Consider the following 23,182-nt stretch of genomic DNA (forward strand, 5'->3'; position numbering starts at 1 on the left):
GGTCAACCTATGAACCAGGAGGTCACGGTTCAATTCCCAATCAGGGCACATGCCCGGGTTGCAGGCTTGATCCCCAGTATGGGGCGTGCAGAGGGCAGCTGATCAATGATTCTCTCTCATCATTGATGTTTCTATATCTCTCTCCCTCTCCCTTCCTCTCTGAAATCAATAAAAAAAATAAAACTGTTGCCCTAGCTGGTTTGGATCAGTGGGTCCCGGGCATGCAGGAGGCAACCAATTGATGTATCTCTCCCCCTTCCTTCCACTTTCTCTAAAAATCAATGGGAAAATATCCTCAGGTGAGTATTAACAAAAAATAAATTAATTTTTAAAAACTAAAAAGAACTTTTTACAGAAGAAATCTGTCTAAACAAACCAATAACTATCAACTCAATAAATTCAATTTAAAAAAAAACACACAATAGCTGCCCTAGCCAGTTTGGCTCAGTGGATAGAGCATCAGTCTGTGGACCAAAAAGGGTTCAATTCCAGTCAAGGGCATGCTCTTCCCTGACCTGGGCCCTGGTTGGGGCTCCTGCAGGAGGCAACCAATTGATGTGTTTCTCTCACATCGATGTTTCTCTCTGTCTTTGCCACTCTCTTCCACTCTTTCTAAAAAAATCCATGGAAAAATATATCTTCGTGTGAGGATTAACAAAAAAATAATATATATAAAACCCTAATATGCAAATAGGCTGAACAGTGGAACAACCGAACAATGGGTCATAGAACCCGTGGAACATGGCGGGTGTCGGCCGCGGCAGGATGGTGAGCGGGGGCACCAGACCAAGGTAGGGTGCCAGCCGCTGTCATCGGGATGAACCTCTGGTGGTTACTGAGAGGGAGAGACAGAAATATCAGTGATGAGAATCATTGATCAGCTGCCTCCTGCATGCTTCCTAGTGGGGATCGAGCCTGCAACCCAGGCATGTGCTCTGACTGGGAATTGAATCATGACCTCCTGGTTTATAGGTAGACTCTGGCCAAGTTCCTTGGGCATCTTGAATGTCTCCACCACACCTGGCACATGGTAGGTGCTTAATACAGAAGGAAAGACAAGTCCAGGTGGGTAATGTCAATGTAAGAACATCCAAACCTATAATGAATTCTTTTTAATTGATTTCAGAGAGGGAGAGAGAGAGATAGAAACATCAATGGTGAGAGAGACCCATTGATTGGCTGCCTCCTGCACGCCCCACACTGGGGATTCAGCCTGCAACCCTGGCATGTGCCATGACTGGGAATTGAACCGTGACCTCCTGGTTCATAGGTCAACTCTCAACCACTGAGCCACACTAGCCGGGCTTAGAAGAATTTATTTGAGCCAAACTGATGGCATTGCCAGGAAGCAAGATCCAAATGCTCCCCTTTGCAGGTTTTTTTAAAATATATTTTTATTGATTTCAGAGAAGAAGGGAGAGGGAGAGAGAGATAGAAACATTAATGATGAGAGAGAATCATTGATTGGCTGCCTCCTGCACACCCCACACTGGGGATGGAGCCTGCAACCCAGGCACGTGCCCTTGACTGGAATCAAACCTGGACCCTTCAGTCTGCAGACTGATGCTCTATCCACTGAGCAAAACTGGCTAGGGCTGCAGTTTCTTTATGCATTTGAAATTAAAGAGGAAACATAAGGAAGATTACCTGAAGGTGAAGGTGGGATAAAAGCAAGATGGGGATTGGATTACAGAATAGTTAACAGAATTTTGTGCTCTCTTGAAGGGTCTGAAATAGATGCATTTCAACAGTGTGTTAACCTAGAAGCACAGAAACAATGGGCAGGCTTGCTTAAGGCAAAGATAGCCTTTTACTAAAGAAGCTCCAGACCTGGGTGTGGCTGCCCACCAGGACCTGCTCAGTTAGGAAATTCCTGATGGGATCACCTGTGAGGTTACTTTTGGTGAGATTTGTTTCCGTGCCCCTTCACTGTCCACAGTACACTGCAGGTCGCAGGTGTCCCCCTCTGTTGGAAAATGAAATAGCAAAAGGTCACATCTTCAGAGGCTGAGATGGCCTCCGTCTTTGCTCTGGATGGAGGAAAAGGAAGAAAAGTGTCTCTGAACAAAAGTTCACACTCCTGAGGGATGGGGCCAGAGATCACATTTCCTGAAGCCTCCAATCTGCAGGCCCTATGTGTAGTGGTGCCAGGTCTTTAGCTCAGTGGTGAGTACATGTAGTTTACTCTTCACATTGTACCCAATTATTACACACACCTTTGTAGCTATTGCATACTTCATAACAAATAACATAGGAGGAAAAAGACAAATGGAGAATGCTGACTAACTTGACAAATGCAGAGCCACAAAGATGGTGGTGCCCAGAGCAAAGTATCCCAGCCTCTGTCAAGAAAAGGTGTGGCTCAGCTGGTTGGAGTGCCATCCCAAACACCGAAAGGTCACGGGTTTGATTCCTGGTCAGGGCATGTGCCTAGGTTGCAGGTTCAATCCCCAGTGGGGGTGAGTACAGAGGCACCCGACAATGCTTCTCTTTCACATCTATACTCCTCTCTCTTCCTCTCTTTTACTCTCTCTCTAAAACAAAAATTTTAAATGCTACTTTCTCAATTAAAAAGAGAGAGAGAGAGAGTTCGAGAAACCAAGATGGCGGCATAGGTAAGCACCTAAACTGCTGCCTCGCACAACAATTTCAAAACTACAACTAAAAGACAGAATGGACACCATCCAGAACCACAGGAAAGCTGGCTGAGTGAAAATTCTACAACTAGAAGGAAAGAGAAAAGCTCACAGAGAATTGGAGGTACGGCAAAGGGTCTTTGTGTGCGCAGAGAGGAAGGGCGGCTGAGAGCCTGGCTGACTTTCTCTGGCGGAAGGGGGAAGGAAGCCCCCGACCGCACTGAACCCCAGTTATGACTGCACTGAACCCCAGTCCCGGGCGAAACCCCGTGGACCCAGGCTCATACAGGGGGAGTCTGGACTGTCAGGTAGAGAGAAAGGCACCCAGAGACTCGGAGACCCCGGGGGAGACCCGGGGGAGCCCCGGCGGGCAGGGGACTGGAGGCGCGTGTGCCAGTGTGCACAAAGACTGCGGAAGTTGCCACAGGCTTTCCCTAGCAGAAGGGAGTAGGAAGCTCCTGATTGCACTGAACCCCAGTTCTGACTGCACTGAACCCCAGTTCCAGGTGAGCCCCTAGGGACCCATGCTCTTGTGGGGGGAATCTGGACTCTCGGGCAGAGACTCCGGAGCCAGGGAAGGCAGAGGTCTGGAGGCGCATGTGCACAAGGGCAAGGCTGACTGGAAGCCAAGACTGTCTGCTCCGCCCTGAGACTCCACCCCTTCCAAGTTGAGCACAGAGGCTATTGCAATTTGGCAAGTCTAATCCTATAAGGCTGTCTCCAGCACTGAACTTCTCCCAGTGTAGACACAGCTGATCCTTACAGCTAACTGGCCTGGAGGTCAATTCCTCCCAGTGATACCAACAACAATCAAGACTTAACTACAACAAGGCTGTACACACAGTCCACAAAGGGGTGCACCAAGAGTGTCCACCTCAGGTTAACTGGGGAGGCCGACCCACTGGGCCATATAGGAAACCTAGCACACAAATCTACCTACCAACTCAGGGAAGCAGTGAAAATGCAGCGTCAAAGAAACAGACCACAAACGAAAGAAATGGAGGAAAACAAACGACTGGATATAGAATTCAAAACCACGGTTATAAGGCTTTTCAAGAATATCCTAGAAAAGGCCGATAAATATAATGAGACCCTCGAAGATATGAAAAAGGACCAACTAGAAATTAAACATACACTGACAGAAATAAAAAATATTATACAGAGACCCAACAACAGACTAGAGGAACACAAGAATCAAGTCAAAGAATTGAAATACAAAGAAGCAAAAAACACTCAACCGAAAAAGCAAAAAGCAAAAAAAAAAATCCAAAAAGTTGAAGATAGTGTAAGAAGACTCTGGGACAACTTCAAGCATACCAACATCCGAATTATGGGGGTGCCAGAAGAAAAGAGAGAGCAAGATACTGAAAACCTATTTGAAGAAATAATGACTGAAAACTTCCCCCACCTGGTGAAAGAAATAGACTTACAAGTCCAGGAAGCACACAAAACCCCAAACAAAAGGAATCCAAAGAGGACCACACCAAGACACATCATAATTAAAATGCCAAGAGCAAAAGACAGAGAGAATATTAAAAGCAGCAAGAGAAACAGTTAATTACCTACAAGGGAGCACCCATATGACTGTCAGCTGATTTCTCAACAGAAACTATGCAGGCCAGAAGGGAGTGGCAAGAAATTTTCAAAGTGATGAATAGCAAGAACCTACAACCAAGATTACTCTACCCAGCAAAACTATCATTCAGAATTGAAGGTCAGATAAAGAGCTTCACAGATAAGAAAAAGCTAAAGGAGTTCATCACCACCAAACCAGGATTACATGAAATGCTGAAGGGTATTCTTTAAGAAGAGGAGGAAGAAGAAAAAAGTAAAGAAAAAAATTATGAACAACAAATACATATCTATCAACAAGTGAACCTAAAAATCAAGTGAATTAAAAACCTGAGGAACAGAATAATCTGGTGAATATAATAGAATCAGGGGCATAGAAAGGGAGTGGACTGACAATTCTAGGGGGAAAGGGGTATGGGGGCGTTCACGAAGAGACTGGACAAAAATCATACACCTATGGATAAGGACAGTGGGGAGGAGGTAAGGGCAGAAGGTGGGGTGGGAACCGGGTGGAGGGGAGCTGTGGGGGGAAAAAGGAGAAACAATTGTAATAATCTGAATAAAGATTTATTAAAAAAAAAAAAGAGAGAGAGAGAGAGATGCCCTAGTTGGTTTGGCTCAGTGAACATTCAACCACCGAGCCATGCCAGCTGATCGATTTTTATTTTTTTAATTAAATCTTTATTGTTGAAAGTATTACATGTGTCTCCCTTTCCCCCCTGACCACTTCTAGCCCACCCGCATCCCCCATCCCAGGCCTTCACCACCCTATTGTCTGTGCCCACGGATTATATGTATATATGCATATATGCACACAAGTTCTTCGGTTGATCTCTTCCCACCCACCCCCGCCTTCCCTCAGATTCCACAGTCTGTTCCATGCTTCTATGTCTCTGGATCCAGTGATTTTTAGAGACAGTGGAATTGAGGGGGGAGGCAGAGAGAGAAAGAGAGACAGAGAGAGACAGAGAAAGAGATGTGAAAGAGACACATTGATTGGTTGCCTCTGGCAGGCACCCTGACTGGGGTCGGGGATCGAACCTGCAACACAGGTAACCCAGGTATACGCCTTTGAACAGGCATAGAACCTGAGACCCTTCAGTGCGAGGGTCGACGCTCTAACCACTGAGCCAAGGCTGCTATATTTTCAAATATGGAAATTTTTGGCAAGTGTTGGATTTAGGTGGTGGGTATATGGGTATTCTTTATACTCTTCTCCCATTTTTTTCCAAATAAATATAAACAATATAATTTCCCTGAGAAAACATGTCTGAATTTATACACACATGATAATTGTGACTCAGATTGTATGATTAAGTGGAAAAGATTACATGTTGATCTGAAAATACATAATTACAATGGGATATTTCAATATATCCTTAGTAAATAATAAAATGCAAAAGCTATTAGCATAAGAGTGCTTGGCAAACAGTTAATATTTCTTTAAAAGTACAGAAGCATTGATGAGAGGGAAAAGGTACACATAATTCTAACCACATACAACCAAAGATAACTGAAAACATTGAGCGATCAGGCTGAGCTCTGAGTGACAGCAGACACCGGAGTCTGCCTGGAATGAGGAAGGTGCCAATTCTCACATGGAAGGACTGGCTCAGAGCCCTCAAGGCAGAGGGTGGTACAAGAACAAACTGTCACGGGGCTCCTTGGCACTGCACCATCGCAGCTGGCACAGCGGGATTGAATCACAGTCTCAGTAGTACCAACAGGACAAGATGATTACTAGTCAAATTAGACCTCATGCAAATGCAAGCTAGATAACAGTGCGGACCCTGCAGAAAACAGCCTCAGCCATGACAGTCGCATTTGTTGGCTGGTGGACACCCACGGGCTCGCAGGAAAAGCCAGCCTTGCTGGATCTTTAATGTTGAATTCTGAACAACTGTAAAGCTTCCACCCAACATCGAAGGAAGTGAAGCAGTGGCTGGCAGTTTGAGGATATTCTTGGCTGGCAGGACAAAGATTGAGAAACACAAACTAAAATGTTCTCTTTTTAATGTAAACTGCATAGCACAATTCCCAGCCAAAAGCAACACAAAAACCAAACATGAAAATAATTCACATGGGACTCTACAGTGAACTGTGTGTAAGTACAAATATATGGAAAATACTTATTAATTAAAATAATAGTGAATTTCAAGTGCAATTGAAAAATTAAAAAAGAATACATATGTGTGTAGGGCCTATTCACTCAATACCTGTCAGGGCACATTACTGGGTAGCAGGTTCGGTCCCTGGTCAGGCACATGGGAAGACAACCCATCTATGTTTCCCTCTCACATGGATGTTTCTCTCTACTCCTCTCTCTCTCCCTTCCTCACTCCAAAAAAGTGATTTAAAAAACTAACAAACAAAGAATGAGCACTGATAATGAACAAATATGTCAAAAGTTTATAGAACTTCTTTAATGCTGTGAGTTTTGGGGAGTATATGACTTAATTTGCAACAGGCTTACATGTACAAGTAAGTTACACTAATAGGATTTTTTAAGTGTAGTTTTCAAGCTACTTTGAAAGTATTTGTTAAGATTTTAAAGTTTGTTTTAATTGTCAATTATACAGTGTACATTCTCACATGGTATTGTAGGGATATGAGGCAACTTGAAGGTTTTCCTACATTTTTTTTAAATATATTTTATTGATTTTTTACAGAGAGGAAGGGAGAGGGATAGAGAGTTAGAAACATTGATGAGAGAGGGACATCGATCAGCTGCCTCCTGCACACCTCCCACTGGGGATGTGCCCGCAACCAAGGCACATGCCCCCGACCAGAATCGAACCCGGGACCCTTCAGTCCACAGGCCGACGCTCTATCCACTGAGCCAAACCGGTTAGGGCGTTTTCCTACATTTTTACATCCAAAACAATTCTCCACTTTGAGCTTTTTCATGACCTTCCCAAGGAAGAGGGACAGCTGAAGGCTTTCCCACCTTCGCTACATGTATGCACTATTTCTCCAGGTGCATTCTCACACGTCCAAGAAAGGCTCTCCCACATTCCTTATGTTCATACGCTTACTCTTGGGTGTGAGTCCCTTCATGATTTTGTAAAGAACTAGGATGTCCAAAGGCTCCTGGTTCTTTCATCCTTTATAATAAACTGGAAGAAATGAATGCTTTCTAACCCTCTTACATTTCTAGGGTCCACCCCCAATATGGATAATCATACATGATGGCACAGCTGAGAGATAGATGAAGGCTCTTTGCTATTCTTTACATTAACAATTTATTGACAGATTTTGTTTTCACGTGTCTGAAAAAACTAGTTGGAACTTGAAGTCTTCGCCACATTCCTTGCATTGATGTGGTTTCTCTTCACTGAGTATTTTTGTGAATTTGAAGGGAACTGGGATGAATAAAGGCTTTCCCACATAGCTTGCATTCATAGGGTTTCTTCCCAGTATGCATTTCGTGATATTTAAGAGAAAAGGGATGGCAAAAAGGTTTACGCCATTCCTTATTCATGAGGCTGCTTTCCATCATGAGTTCTTTTATATATTTGAAGATGTGAGGTACAACGGAAGGTTTTTCCCCAGTATGTGTTCTTCCATGCTTCCTAAGAGACTTGGAAAAACTGAAAGCTTTACCACATTCCTTACATTCACAGAGCTTTTCTCACCTGTGTGTGCTTTCATGTCTGGATGTGTGCAGGAGACAACCAATTGATGTGTTTCTCTCAAATCAATATTGTTCTCTGTCTTCCACTCTCTCGATGGAAAAATATCCTCAGGTGAGGATTAAAAAAAAAGAACTAGGATGGTCAAAGGTTTTTCTACAACCTTTACATGATAGGGCTTATATTTCTGTGTGAGTTCTTTCATTTATTACTAGAGGTCTGATGCATGAAATTTGTGCACTGGGGCGGGGTGGGGGGGTGTCCCTCAGCCCGGCCTGCACCCTCTCACAGTCCAGGACCCCTCAGGGGATGTCTGCCTGCCATCTTAGGCCCGTTCCCCTGGGGAATGGGCCTAAGCCAACAGTTGGAAATCCCTCTCACAGTCCGGGACCCCTGTCTCCTTACCGCCCACCTGCTTGCTGCTCCTAACCACTCGGCTCACTGCTCCTTAGCGCTGCCACAGAGGTAGGAGAGGCTCCCGCCACCGCCACTGTGCTTGCCAGCCATGAGCCCTATATTTCTGTGTAGTTGTCTATGGGCCAACTGCTCTCTTCCTTCTCACTTAGGGCGAGCAGCATATGAGGGCAGAGCACACTGTCGTGGAACGCAGAGGGCTGCCTGGAGCTGAGGGGAGTTGCCGGGCCCACGGGGTGAGAGATGGACACTATCTCACCCCACGGGTCAATTATCTTCATCTGCCTGACCCCACCCAGGGAGGGACTGAGCAGGGTGTCTGCCTCTCCATTCTCCATCCTTCCATCTGAGACACCTGTCACCCTTGCCAGGCCTCCCCTAAAGTGAGTTCAGCTCAATCCCTGAATGTAAAAGGGCACGGCGGAGTGGGGTGGTTCCCACTCCAGTGTCCCCTGATTCCCAGTGACAGGACCTGGTCTCAGGACGGTGGCCACAGCTGCAGAACATAGATCTGTTTCAAGAAAAGTTGGGAATGCAGACTTCCGTATGAGCCCCTATTCCAAAAGGTGGCAGTTTATTCATATTGTGGCAAAGACACCTTCAAGAGTAACATAAGTGGGTAAAGTCAGGGCCAAACCGGGCCATTTCCTCATCCAATCTCTCTGAGGCGCGTGGAAAGAACCCAGTCTCAGCTCTTTGCAGGACACTTCTGGGGTTTTTTAAGCCTAAAGGACAGTAGTCTGTCTCCATTCTTGTTCTTTGGAATGTTTTCATCGTCAGATAAAAGGATACGTACATCGGGGCAATCCTCTCGAGATACAATATTCTAGTTGCACCCATGTGACGATGACAGCGCCCCTCAGAGGGAGGGAGCCAGCAGATGGGGCACAGGGAATTCTGTAAACCAAAGCAAAGGTTCAGAACCCGGAAGAAGTCCTTGGTGTTCTGCTGAGAAACTTGGACCCCTTCCTCTGTGGTCACACAACTGTCACATGCCAGGCAGTCACTCAGAAATATCTTCGCATTGGCCAACTTATGGAATTCTTCCTTCTCTCCATTCTCCTGAACCGGACTCCGGACGTTGACTGCGGCATTCTCTTGGTCATTGTTTTGTTTTTTGGTTTTTTCCCCCAAACATTACGAAGTTTATATGAATATAACATACAAAGATGCAGCCTCCTTTGTAGGAACAGGGAAGGAAGGGGTGGTTAACTAAGGCAGCAAGCACCGGCTGTGGGGAGGGCCAAGGGGGAGAGGAGGTTGGCACTGGGGCTGAGGCCCTAGAGCCATTGCTGGGGAAGTAGGGATACCCTCTGAGTGCCATGTTCTGAGGCTGAACTAATTGGTCAAGCTGAGGCAGAGGTGGGTGGCCATATCAGCCATCTTTGGTGCTGTTTACCCTTTCCCACCCCGCTCTGTTGTAAAACCCCAAAGCCCTGGATTCCAAAGGCCCCACCCAGAGCAGAGGCCCTGGAAGTGGGTGAGAGGAAGGGGGAGGGGCAAGTTTGAAAGCCATATGCCTGTGTGCTGAGGGATGGCTGGAGACAGTGGTGAGAGGTAGCAGGGGAAGGGCTCTCATACATACCTTTCTGTGGGGGCCACAGGTGAAGGAGGCCGGGGGAGTAGGGTAGGGATGGGCACCATGGCCCCAAGCTCTTAGGCATCCCTGTCTGTCCTCTGCAGTGTACATGGAGGAAAGGGCTGCCTCTGAGGAGGGGCCAGGCCAGGCAAGGTGACCATCTTGAGTTCTGGCTGAGGTGATGGTCCTCACCCTGAGATGCCTTCTAGCTGGTGATGGATCCAGGCCTGACTTCCGCCGCCGCCGCCACCGGGACCCAGGTGTTCAGTCGTCCATCCACTCGTGATGGCCCTAGGCTATTATTAGTATAGATGGTTTCTCTCCACTGTGAGTGTTTTTGTGAACTGGGATGAATAAAGGCTTTCCCACATGGCTTTCATTCATAGGGTTTCTTCCCCATATACATTTCATGATATCTAAGAGAAAAGGGATAAAAGGTTTACCTCATTCCTTCTTCACAAGGCTTCTTTCCACCATGAGTTATTTTATGTCTTTGAAGATGTGAGCCAACTGAAGGTTTTTCCACATTGCTTACATTCATAGGGTTTCTTCCCAGTATGCACTCTTTCATGATTTTGAAGAGAAGTGGACTATCCGAAAGCTTTCCCACATTGCCTACATTCATAGGACTTTTCTCCACATTGTGTTCTTTCATGCTCTCAATAAGACTTTTGACAAAGGAAGGTTTTCCCACTACTTACATTGATAGGGTTTTTCTTTTTTAAAAAAAATATATTTTATTGATTTTTTACAGAGAGGAAGGGAGAGGGATAGAGAGTTAGAAACGTCGATGAGAGAGAAACATCGATCAGCTTCATCCTGCCCCCTCCCCACTGGGGAAGTGCCTGCAACCAAGGTCCATGCCCTTGAACGGAATCGAACCTGGGACCCTTGAGTCCACAGGCCGACACTCTATCCACTGAGCCAAACCGGTTAGGGAAATAGGGTTTTTCTTTATTATGAGTTCTTTCATGACGTTGGAGGGAAGTTGGATAAGAGAAAGCTTTACCACAGTGGCTACATTCATAGGGTTTTCTCCAGTATGCATTCTTTCATGAATTCTAAGGAAAGAGGGATAAAGGAAAGTTTTACCACATTCCTTACATTCATGAGGCTTCTTTCCATCATGATTTCTTTTATGTGTTCCCAGAGAGCTGAGAGAAATGAAGGCTTTCCCACATTGCTTACATTCATAGGATTTCTCCCCAGTATGCATTCTTTCATGATTTCTAAGAGCAGTGGAACTGAAAGCTTTGCCAGATTTCCTACCTTGATAGGGCTTTTCTCCAGTGTGTCTTTCATTTTCTTGAGAGCAGTTGGGAGAACTGAAAGCTTTGCCACGTTGCTTACTTTGATATGGTTTCTCTCCACTATGAGTGTATTTGTGAAGTTTAAAAAATAAATGAGATGACTAAAGCCTTTCCCACACTGCTTACACTCAGACGGTTTCCCACCAATATGCGTTCTTTCATGATTTCTAAAGGAAGTTGAATATGTTGGTGATGCTTGAAAGCTTTCTCACGTTCCTTACATTTATAAGGGTTTTCTTCATATTCCTGACACAGGTATAGTTTGAGTCCAATGTGAGAGCTCAGGAGGTTGTTAAAGGATAAATAACACATGGAGATTTGCCTACACAACCTGGATTTAGGTTGTTATATTTCAGTAGGAGTTTCCTTCTTTTTTAAAAAAATATATTTTAATTGATTTTTTTACAGAGAGGAAGGGAGAGGGATAGAGAGTTAGAAACATCGATGAGAGAGAAATATCAATCAGCTGCCTCCTGCACACTTCCTACTGGGGATGTGCCCACAACCAAGGTACATGCCCTTGACAGGAATCGAACCTGGGACTCTTCAGGCCGCAGGCTGACGCTCTATCCACTGAGCCAAACTGGTTAGGGCGGAGTTTCCTTCTTTTCATTGTGATTTGGAATCTGTCCCGATATGCTAAGGTTATGGGTTCGATCCCTCGTTCAGCCCGGCTGGTGTGGCTCAGTGGTTGAGCCATTGACTACCATGCTTCCTTGTACAGTCTCTCTGCCACATGACTGCTAAGATTCACCCCATGATGATCATACTGATCCTCACTGTCATGGTTTTCACATTTTTCTTCTAAAATACATGCTAGAAAAGGCATCATAAACTACTGATGCCAGGTTCCAGAAAGTTTCCAGCATCACATCTGTGTAGAGTGTCTTCTGGGTCGGATCCAAGAAAGCCCACTCCTCCTTGGTGAATTCCACATTAACATCCTCAAAGGCCACTGAGTACATTTCTAGGTTTCCTGGGTCTCCCTGAGTCCTGCCTGCAACTCCCACCACGGGAGGGATCACAGCGCCACAGAAGAGGAAAGACCCTCTTCTCCTGTTTTAAAAGTTTCACAATAAAATTACTAAAAAGTAATTGTTTATGGTATTTGCTCAGTCTCCTTTATGAGAAATCAACCCAGGGGGGAGCAGTCACTTCCTATGTTCTGCTAGGAGGGAGGCTCCCCATCCAGGGTAGCTCCACCTTGTTGCCAGGCCCTTTAGAGATAGCTCCCTGTTTATTGCCTGACATCAGCATTACACTGGGGATAATTGGCTGACATTTCTATCTGCACTACATTCTTTAGAATTTAATGATTTAATGGCAGGCAATAGCCAGCCAAGAATGTGACCCTCTTCCACCTGAGGCTCACCTGACTGGGGGCAATATAGTTTAACATTTTAGGAGTCAGCAGAGCCCAGATGGTGTCGCTCAGTGGTTGAGCGTCGACCTATGAACCAGGAGGTCACGGTTCAATTCCTAGTCAGGGCACAGGCCTAGATTGTGGGCTTTATCCCCAGTGGGGGATGTGCAGGAGGAAGCCAATCAATGATTCTCTCTCATCATTGATGTTTCTATCTCTCCCTCTCCCTGCCTCTCTCTGAAATTAATAAAAAACATTTTTTTAAAAAGTCAGCAGATACTTAGAATAATGTTTCCTTGTTCTTTGGGAAATAACACAATTAAACACAATCATGAAGTAGGATATTAATGGATGAGAAAGTTCTACAATAAATAGACTAACAGCCCTAGCTGGTTTTGCTCAGTGGTTAGAGCGTCAGCCTGTGGACTGAAGGGTCCTGGGTTCAATTCCAGTCAAGGGCACATGCCTGGGTTGCGGGCTTGTTCCACAGTAGGGGGTGTGCAGGAGGCAGCCGATCAATGATTCTCTCTCATCATTGATGTTTCTCTCTCTCTCCCTTCCTCTCTGAAATCAACAAATATATATATATATTTAAAAATAGACTAACAGAGCTGCTCAATGCCAGATGCCCACATATGCCACTGGGCAGAGCTAAAGATGGTGCCATTGCAGGTGAGGGCAGCTCTACACAAAAAAATGCTGAAGGCCAGAGCATCCCATCCCACCCCTCGTTAACTCCCTTTCCATATTATTCATGTTTTCTCTACTCCACATGATGTTTTCTAATGCACTACTTCTTTATGCTTGTCTGTTATTTAACATATTGTGTTATGTGTTTATTTCAATTCTACAATTTCTATTTGCTTCACTTGCTTCTTTTTCAAATCTGCCTTTTTTTTAAAAAAAATATATTTTATTGATTTTTTACAGAGAGGAAGGAAGAGGGATAGAGAGTTAGAAACATCGATCAGCTGCCTCCTGCACACCTCCTACTGGGGATGTGCCCGCAACCAAGTTACATGCCCTTGACCGGAATCGAACCCGGGACCTTTCAGTCCGCAGGCTGACGCTCTATCCACTGAGCCAAACCGGTTTTGGCCAAATCTGCCTTTTTTTATAATGCTCTGTTCCTGCACAATGGATTAAATTCTTCCCTTTACATCAGACTATCTTCAGCCTTCAAGAGTTCGGTTCTCTGAGGTTTTTTATCACCTGTTACTGTGCCTGCTGACTTGTCCCTGTGGGCCTGAATGAGCCCATGTTTTTTATTCTGGCTCACCTTGGAAACAGTTGTCTTCCAAGGGAGCCCCAGCTCTGGAGCCAGGCAGTGTCCCTGTGGGGTGGCTTAGCTTTGGGCTTTGTTCAGCCCTTTGGGATTCACAGGTTCCCAACCATGTTTTTAAATTATTAAGAAATAGTTCAGCCCAGCTGGTGTGGCTCAGTGGTTGAGCATCGACCTATGAACTAGGAGGGAACGGTTTGATTCCAAGCCAGGGCACATGCCCAGGTTGCAGGTTCAATTCCCAATAGGGGGTATGCAAGAGGCAGCCAATCAATGATTCTCTCTCATCACTGATTTTCTCTCTCTCTGAAATCAATTAAAACATTCAAAAAAAATATTTCAGCCCTGGCTGGGTAGTTCAGTTGGTTAGAGAATCGATTGTCCCGATATGCTAATGTTGTGGGTTCGATCCCTCGTCAGGGCACATACAAGATTCAACCAATGGCCTGGTTGGCATGGCTCAGTGGTTGAGTGTAGACCTATGAACTAGGAGGTCATGGTTAGATTCCCCGTCAGGGCACTTGCCCGGGTTTGGGGCTTGATCCCTAGTTGGGACGGGGTGGGGTGCAAGCCAGTCAATGATTCTCTCTCATCACTGATGTTTCTCTCTCTCTCCCTCTACCGCTCTGAAATATATTAGTATATATAACTGGCCAGGCAATAGCCAGCCAAGAATGGCTCAGTTAGTTGGGCATCCCTCTGAGCACTAAAAGGTTGCTGGTTTGATTCCCTAGCAGGGCAGTACTTGCCAGAGTTGTGGCTGGATCCCTGGCAGGGGGCAGGCAAGAGGCAGCCTATCAATGTTTCACTCTCACATCAATGTTTCTCTCTCCCTTAAAATCAATAAAAATATATATTTTAAAAATCAACCTATGAATGCATAAATAAGTAGAACAAATCAATGTCTCTAAAATAAAAATATTGAATAGTTCAAACACAAAAATATTAACAATATTGTCATGAGCTCCCATGGAGTTCCAAGTACACCTCCGTGACTACATCAGTCTCCCTACCCACCCCCTTACCGTGTTACAGCCCAGGTAACCACTACATGTGTTTCTGCCTTTACTATACTTCTCTAATATACTATTCCGTTGTAAATGTTTTTAAACATTACATACTCGTGTATCCTTCTGTGGGCTGCCCTTCTGTCCCCATTGAGACTCACCTGCGCTGGTGTGTTAGTCACACCACTGCCGCAGGGGCACTTCATTGCTGAGGTGTATTGTATGAAGAGACACGCTATCAATTTCCTGCTGCAGAATGTCTGAGTAGCTTCCTTTTCTTTCGCTAGCAAGGGCTTTTTGTACATTAACCCTGTATATGCACGTGAGTCTGATTAGGGTGTATTACCAGAAGTGGAAACACTGGATTTTAAAAATTTTTGCCTCATAAAAAGATATTGCCAAATGATTTTCCACAGGACTTATATAGTCACATTCCCACAAGTAATATCCAAAACAGTTGGTCAGTTTATTTCTCGCCTCCAGGATTTCTTCACAATCTACTAAGTGTACCGGTTAATAATGCGGATTTTTTTTCAATAGCTGGAGTTACATGTATGTTGCTATATATGCGATTTGATATGTATGCTGTTTTGTATTGACAGCAAGCTTCAAAATTTCATGTGTCAAATTTGCTGAAGGTGTTAACATCATAGATATTTTTACACTTTAAAAATGTTAAATTTCGTGCCAAAAAGAGCATTTGCGGGAAGTTTCAATTCATTACTTTATTTTGAAGAAAAAGTTATCATATACTTCGGGAAGCTTATGGTGAACATGTTCCATCTCAAGATACTTGAGAATGCTGATATAAACGTTTTAAAAGTGATGATTTCGATGTGAAAGACAAAGAACTCCAGGTCAACCAAAAAAGTTTGAAGACCAACAATTATAAGCATTATTGGATGAAGATGCGTGTCAAACTCAAAAACAACTTGCAGAAAGATTCAAAGTTGCTCAGCAAACAATTTCCAATCGTTTACAAGCAATGGAAAAGATTTTAAAGGAAGAAAAATGGGTGCCACATCAACTGAATGAAAGACAAATGGAAAACCAAAATGTCATCAGTAAAATGTTGCTTCAACGGCACGAAAGAAAGTCTTTTTTGCATCGAATTGTGTCTGGCGATGAAAAGTGGATTTATTTTGAGAATCCCAAACCCACAAAATCATGGATTGATCCAGGTCAACCATCATCAACTGCAAGGCCAAATCGCTTCGGAAAGAAGACAATACTCTGCGTTTGGTGGGATCAGGAAGGTGTGGTGTATTATGAGCTTCTAAAACCAGGTGAAACCGTTCATACTGATCGCTACTGACAAATAATCAATTTGAACCACACTTTGATCGTGAAATGACCAGAATGTGCCAGAAGACATGGCAAAGTAATTTTGCTTCATGATGGCGCACCATCACACACTTCAAAACCAGTTAAAGACACGTTAAAAGATCTTGCCTGGGAAGTATTAACCCACCCGCTATATTCACCAGACCTTGCTCCTTCAGATTACCACTTGTTCCGATCAATGGCACACACACTTTCTGAGCAGCACTTCAAACGTACGAAGTAGAAAATTGGGTCTCTGAATGGTTTGCCTCAAAAGTTCTATTGGGATGGTATTCACAAATTACCTGAAAGATGGGGAAATGTGTAGCTAGCAATGGACGTTACTTGAATAAAGCACTTTTGATGTTTCTCTTGGAAATATCCTGTTTTCTTTGATTACAAAATCCGCATTAATCAATACAACTAGTAAATGATATTCACAAACTTCCTTAGCGCAAGTTTGGATCTGCCCCACAGACCAAGGCTCACCCTAGCTGCAGGAAGACTACTCCCTGGATCCAGACAGGAGCAGCCACCAGCTGCCGGCTCTATGCTCAGTGGATAGATGAAGGCAGAGGTAAGAGCTAGACTAGGGGCCCTTGGTGGATGGTCCCTGTAAAGACTGGCTTTCACTAGGATTTTTGGCACAAGACCCAAGTCATGATTTGGAAGAACCCCTCTGGCTATTGTGTAAATAGACCGCCATGGGTCCTGGGTGGCAGCCAGCCCGTGAGGAGCTATTGGGGTCATGTAGGCGGGCTATCTAGGTGAGTCCATGGTGGCTCCCAGCAGAGTGGAGTAGCAGGAGGTCTGAGAAGTGGTCTAATCTGGGTATTTTCAAGGCAGTGCCAACATGACTTGCTAATAAATTGGATCCAGTATGCAAGTCCAGCAGACTCCCAGGGTTCTAGCCAGAGCAACTGGCAGGGTGGAGGTCTCTGGAGGGGTGGGCACTGGTGAGTATTCCTGGGATCAAACAGGCGGCCAGGCCCCAGGAGGTTTGCTGTCTGGGTGGCTGAGCTAGGCCAGTCTCTGCTCAGAGTAACTATACTAGGAGAGCTAGGGGAGATCTGCTCTGTGGGGTGGGGGGAGACTGGTTACTTCTGAAGTTGTTCCACTCATAGAACCTGGTGGAGAAAGAAGGTCTTGGGGTGGAGGTTTTCTCGAATCAACTCAAAGAAATTAGGGCAATGAAACCAACAGAGCCTAGGGACAAGAAGTGGGCATCTAAGAGATGCCAGCCAGGGGCTAGTGAAGGCTAAGATGCAGACTAGGCTAAGTGTTAACAAGCTATTTGAAATTTATTTACGTATCTTTAACAACTCTGTAAGAGTAGGTACTGTTTTATCCATTTACAAATAAGGAAATTGTGAGCAGCTAAGTAAATTTAGCCAAAATTACAGTCAAGTGTTTAGTCTGACACCAGAATCTTAACTATACTTCCCATGTGAGAGTCACCCTGAAAGTGCTTATGAGCCAGAGCCGGTTTGGCTCAGTGGATAGATCATCGGCCTATGGACTGAAGGGTCCCAGGTTAGGTTCTGAACAAGGCAACCTTGGTTGCAGGTTCCACAGCCCTGGTTGGGTGCATGCAGGAGGTAACCAATTGATGTCTCTCTCCCTTTCACGCTCTAAAAATCAATGGAAAAATATCATCAGGTGAGGATTAACCAACAAAATGAAAAAGAAAAATGGACTTATGAAAAACAGCTGCAACAGAACTAAAATCAACCCATATTTATGAAACTCAAGATATAAATCCAAACATTCTATCAAGGATGTAGAATAAAATCATCAAGAACAGCCAGGGGCCCTGGCCAGTGTGGCTCACTTGGTTGGCCATCCTCCCATGAACCAAAGAATTGCCAGTCTGGTCAGGGCACAGGCCTGGGTTGCAGGCTCCATCTCTAGTAGGGGGCATGCAGGAGGCAACCGACCCAATGTTTCATATATGGTAGATGTTTCTTTCTCCCTTCCTCTAAAAAAATCAATACAAAATCTTTTCAAGTCAGGTAAGGAATGATAAAGCCACAATTCAGCTGGTGGTTTCCTCTGATTGGGAGAAAAAGAAATACTGATGCTCAGAAGATGGGTGATGGTTGGGTACACGGGTGACAATGGAATTTGAATCCTGGTACTTTCTATCTCTGGGTGTGGGTGACCTTGCCCTCTAGGAGTAAAAGGGCAATTTCAAGAAAAACTAGCAAAAGTGATTAAGAAAAATAAAGAATAGAAAAGATCTTTGATCAGTTTAAGTGGTGGGGAACCAATCTAGAAATGTTAAGAATTTTTGAAACATGAGTCAAGCCCAGCCATCGGGGCTCAGTGATTGAGCATCGGGCACATGCCCAGGCTGTGGGCTAGATCCCTAGTAGGGGGTGTGCAGGAGGCAGCCAATCAATGACGAGAGATCATTGATGTGTCTCTCTCTCTCCTTCTCTGAAATCAATATAGATTTTTAAATAACCACCTGGAGCCCTGACCAGTGCTGCACAGTGGTTAGAACATCGGCCTGCACACCAGGGTGTCCTGGGTTCAATTCCAGATCAAGAGCAATTACCCAGGTTACAGGATCCCCACCCAGGTTGTCTGAGAAAGGTGCAAATCGATGTTTCTTCTCTCCCCACTCCCTTCTAGTCTTCTCTAAAAATCATGGAAAGGTATCAACTCCTCTGAGGGTTAAATGAAAAAATTACCACCTAGAGCTGTGGTTGGCAAACTGAGGCTCGCGAGCCACATGCAGCTCTTTGGCCCCTTGAGTGTGGCTCTTCCACAAAATATCACGGCCTGCGTGATTCTATTTTGAAGTGGCGTTAGAAGTTTAAAAAATTTGGCTCTCAAAAGAAAATTCAATCGTTGTACTGTTGATATTCGCCTCTGCTGACTAATGAGTTTGCTGACCACTGATGAGTAATGACCACCCCATCACTACCAACCCTCTCCATAATTTTATTAATCCTGTAAAACTATAACCTATTAAACTCCCCATGCCCTGCAACCAACAGTATATATATATTTTTTATTTCAGAGAAAGGGAGGGAGAGATAAACATCAATGATGAGAATCATTGATCAGCTGCCTCCTGCACGCCCCCTACTGGGGATTAAGCACACAACCAGGACATGTGCCCTTGACCAGAATCGAACCTGGAACCCTTCAGTCCCTAGGCTGATGCTCTATCCACTGAGCCAAACGAGCTAGGGCCAGTATATTTTTTTAAAATACATCTAGACAACCTGTTTTAACCAAGTTGGAAAAAGGCAAATTAGGCACCTGTCAGTATTATCATAAAAACCCCAAGTGCTTGTTAATAGCATCTAGTACATTAGAATTCAATGGTGGCCAACCTAGAAATCCTTAACATCAATTTTAACGTATGGCACAATCTGGTTTTAGTTTTTGTACATACATACCTATAAAAAGGTAGAGCTAGATGCCAACTGTAATACTGCTTCACTGGTAGTTACTACCTTTCACATCCTGAAATCTTTTTCGAACCGAGACCAAAGAATCCACTTCATTTGCTTTAATATGTTTTATTGGAATAGTTTTGATAAAGCCATATACCTGTTTAAAGAAGTGAAAGCTACTGATATTTGTTCCCAAATTTCTAGGCAGTATTTTCCTCAGGCAAGTTGACAGCTGCTCACACTGGCTAATGCAGTAAAGATGGGAGTTCCTAGGATCTGCCCAATACCAGATAGCATCCTTTGAGTGAGCAAAACCCTGAAATTTCATTAAAAAAGCATGTATTAGAACCATACAGGCAACTACTGAAAGGGCGGGGAAAGACCGACTCCATGTTCCCTTTGTTCCATGTCCTCCACCTTGTGGAGTCAGAACCTCTCCAAGAGCCCAACCCACACTTTTGAATTAGCCAATAGAAATGCAAGAGGAAAGTAAGCTGCGCCCTGCCCCATGTGCAACCTAACCCCAACCAATCAGCGGAGGCCACACTACCTCACCCCTCCTACCTCTCCCAGGCCCCCTATAAATGAGGGTGTTTGGGGCCTGGGGCTCTCTCTCTCTCTCTCTCCACCTCGAGGCTGCAAGGGGGGTGGGGTGGGTGGTGAGTGGGGGTGTGTGTGTGACTGAGCTCGAGCTAGCTTGATTAAAGGCTCTTTGCTTTTGCATCGGACTCGGCTCCCTGGTGGTATTTGGGGATCACGAAATCTGGGCATAACACTACCATCAAAAACATCAAGCTGGGCCGAAACCGGTTTGGCTCAGGGGATAGAGCGTTGGCCTGTGGACTGAAGGGTCCCGGGTTCGATTCTGGTCAGGGGCATGTGCAGTGGGAGGTGTGCAGGAGGCAGCTGATTGATGTTTCTAGCTCTCTATCCCTCTCCCTTCCTCTCTGTAAAATATCAATAAAATATGTTAAAAAAAAAAAAAAAAACATCAAGCTGGGCAGACAGGGAAGCTGCCACAGGGTGGAAAAGGGAGATGGTATGAGTGGATCAGATGGTTTCCAAGATCCTCAGAGAAATGCTCAGAGACTCTAGTCCAACCAGGTCATCACTACCACTCTGGGGTTGCAAGAAAAACCAGCAGACTCACCATAGTAGCCAGAGAGAAGGACCCTGGCTCTTGTCATAGCCTGAAGTGGCAGGAACCATGCATTACCTAGGCATCCCAGCCCTCCAACAGGAGTTACGCAGGCTCTCAGTCCACCAGGTCAGTGGTGGATCTCTGAAAGGGCACTGCCCTGGCTGGGCTTCCAGAACGCATGCTAGAAAGATGAAAACAGGGCAGTCAGTGAGGACAGAGGTAGGACCCACCCATTGGCTCTTCTCAGAGACCCAAATATCCAGAGTTCCCCAAACGAGTCAGAACTTAATTTTTCACTTCAGAACCAGCATCAGAGACTCTAGTCTGAGAAATCATCATTCCCAATTTAGGGAAACCTGGATCAGGGAAAGCCATTCTGGGAAGGGATCTAGTACATTCAAAGACACAGGGATGGGAAAGTAAAGAAGGGGCAAATAACATTAGAACTGCACAGAATGTAGGGGACTTGAGAGTAGGAAAAGTGGCGGAGAAACAAAATATAGGGAGTTACAGATTTTTCAAAAGCAATCATCACAAAAGAAATGCAAACCAAAAAGTGTCCCTTGGAAAATCACCAAATGAAATGAAATGTATACATTGTTGCATTTGTTCACGAGAAAGCAGCAGGCTCCGTAGAGCCCCATGCAATAGGACGGTCTCTGAGCGGAAGCTAGAGGGTTCTCACACCTACCACTCACCTTTCCTCAAGGATGACACCGGTGGACACCTTAAGCCTCTAATGGAGAAATGAAACACAGGAATAAGTGGTTAATAAGGGTTGCTGGCCACCAACTTCTCCCCAGGTACTAGGGATCCAGCCCTGGGGGGGGGAGGTGGTCAGCGCGCTGCGGTGATGGCATCAGAGAGACACTCAGAGTCACCTGGAGTCATCATCCCCGTCCTACCCCGGGCGACCGGCGACCGCAGCCATTCCGTCTCGCACACCACTTACCCTCAAGGCACGGTAGACCCGCCTGCGGGAATCCGGGGCCTACAAAGAAACCAATGAGGCAGCGAATGCCGGGACGACTCTAGCCGAGTCCCCCATGCCCCGGACTGGGTTAGTTCCAAGCAGTGGCGTCACGCGGACATCAGAAACTCTAGTCTGTAATGGCGATTCATCCTGCTCAGCCCGAGACTGCGGTCCCCTCCCCAGCAGGGCCCCGTAGTACCGGCCGGGGAGCCGTGCACAGATGGCCGGGGCGCCGCACCGCCAACATCCCCTCCCTTGGTGGGAGGTTGGCACTGCACTTCCCGCACAGACTCCACAAAGCAGTTCCCCAGACAAAGAGACCCACGGCGCCGGGGCCCGGCTATTTATGGCGGTGTGAGGCCGGGGCCTGGCGGCAGTAGCTGTCCTCTTAAATGCCTGCTTCCACCTGCGACATTTCCCCATTGTTCATCCAAACAAGAATAAAATAAAGTGAGAGAGGCTATCAGTGAATGTTTCACACTCTCCCGGGCAAATATTCAGAGATATTTTGTGAATTTTGAAAAATAAAAAACAGGTGCCCTGAGTGGCCAGGCGGGAGGCAGCCCGCGCCGCCGCGTGCGCGCGCAGCGAGCGCTCCACTGGGGACCGGGGCCAGGGGGGCCTCCGGGTGGGCCGGGGACGCCCGCCTCCTCGTCCTCACCAGGCCCAGTTTGGGGTCCGCTCACTCTCAGGGACTGTCACCCCGCTACGAGCAGCAAACTCTGAATTAGCAGCCCCACTGGAGCCCACAGACCTGTCAGGCACATTACTGTCATGTTTTTTTCTTGTTTAAACTTTTCTGGCATAATTGGCTGTAATAAACTGCACATCTTTAAAATACGTAATTCGAGCCCTGGCCGGTCTGTAGATGTCAGCCTGCGCACTGAAGGTCCGGGTTGGATTCGGGTCTAGGGCGGCGCAGGCTCCGACCTGGTCCGGGCTCGTGGGGGAGGCCATGTGATGTTTCTCTGTCTGCCCCCCTTGCCCCTTGTGAGGATGCTACTCCTGGCCTCTCCTGCTTGGACATGTTTTCTGAAATATATTGTTTTACGTTTTTTTCCCATAGCTTGGAGCAAACGGCCTGCACCTGCAGATCAGATACACTCCCCAGCCGACTGGGGCACCTGCAGATCAGATACACTCCCCAGCCGACTGGGGGCGCCCCCCTCTGCCTGAGCTGTGCGCCCACCAGACATCCCGTTCTCTTCCAAGGTTCAGGCAGTTCCTCGCTGCTGGGGCAGCCCTGACCCAGCCCGTGTATCCGAGAACACAACCGCCCCCTCGGGCTGACCCCACACGGCTCCGCGGCGGGGAGGGGAGACAATACCAGCTTCAGCCGTGGGCAAACTACAGCCCGCGGGCCGGATCCGGCCTGTTCGGCTGTTCTATCCGGCCCGCGGAGCCGAAAGAGCAGAGGGTTCTCTTGCTCTCCCCTCCGCTCCTTTACTTTGAATTTATATTAGTTCACACAAACACTCCATCCATGCTTTTGTTCCGGCCCTCCGGTCCAGTTTAAGAACCCATTGTGGCCCTCAAGTCA

The 23,182-nt window shown here is 46.0% G+C and overlaps 1 long non-coding RNA gene across 2 annotated transcripts; it reads right to left on the minus strand.

Annotated features, from left to right (window-relative positions):
• Positions 1-15,498: 15,498 nt before the first annotated feature.
• Positions 15,499-22,240, minus strand: LOC308245719. 2 transcript variants are annotated; one of them, XR_013960313.1, is made up of 6 exons: positions 21,842-21,996; positions 21,622-21,660; positions 21,368-21,405; positions 20,679-20,850; positions 19,686-19,844; positions 15,499-16,423 (listed from the first exon to the last, which is right to left on the minus strand). It is a non-coding gene; the product is annotated as an uncharacterized lncRNA (long non-coding RNA). The 2 variants fall into 2 exon arrangements; XR_013960314.1 differs by lacking the exon at positions 15,499-16,423 and having other exon boundaries at positions 19,639-19,844; positions 21,842-22,240.
• Positions 22,241-23,182: the final 942 nt, after the last annotated feature.

This window comes from Plecotus auritus (genome assembly GCF_963455305.1).
Source record: "Plecotus auritus genome assembly, chromosome: 4".
NCBI lineage: Eukaryota > Metazoa > Chordata > Mammalia > Chiroptera > Vespertilionidae > Plecotus > Plecotus auritus.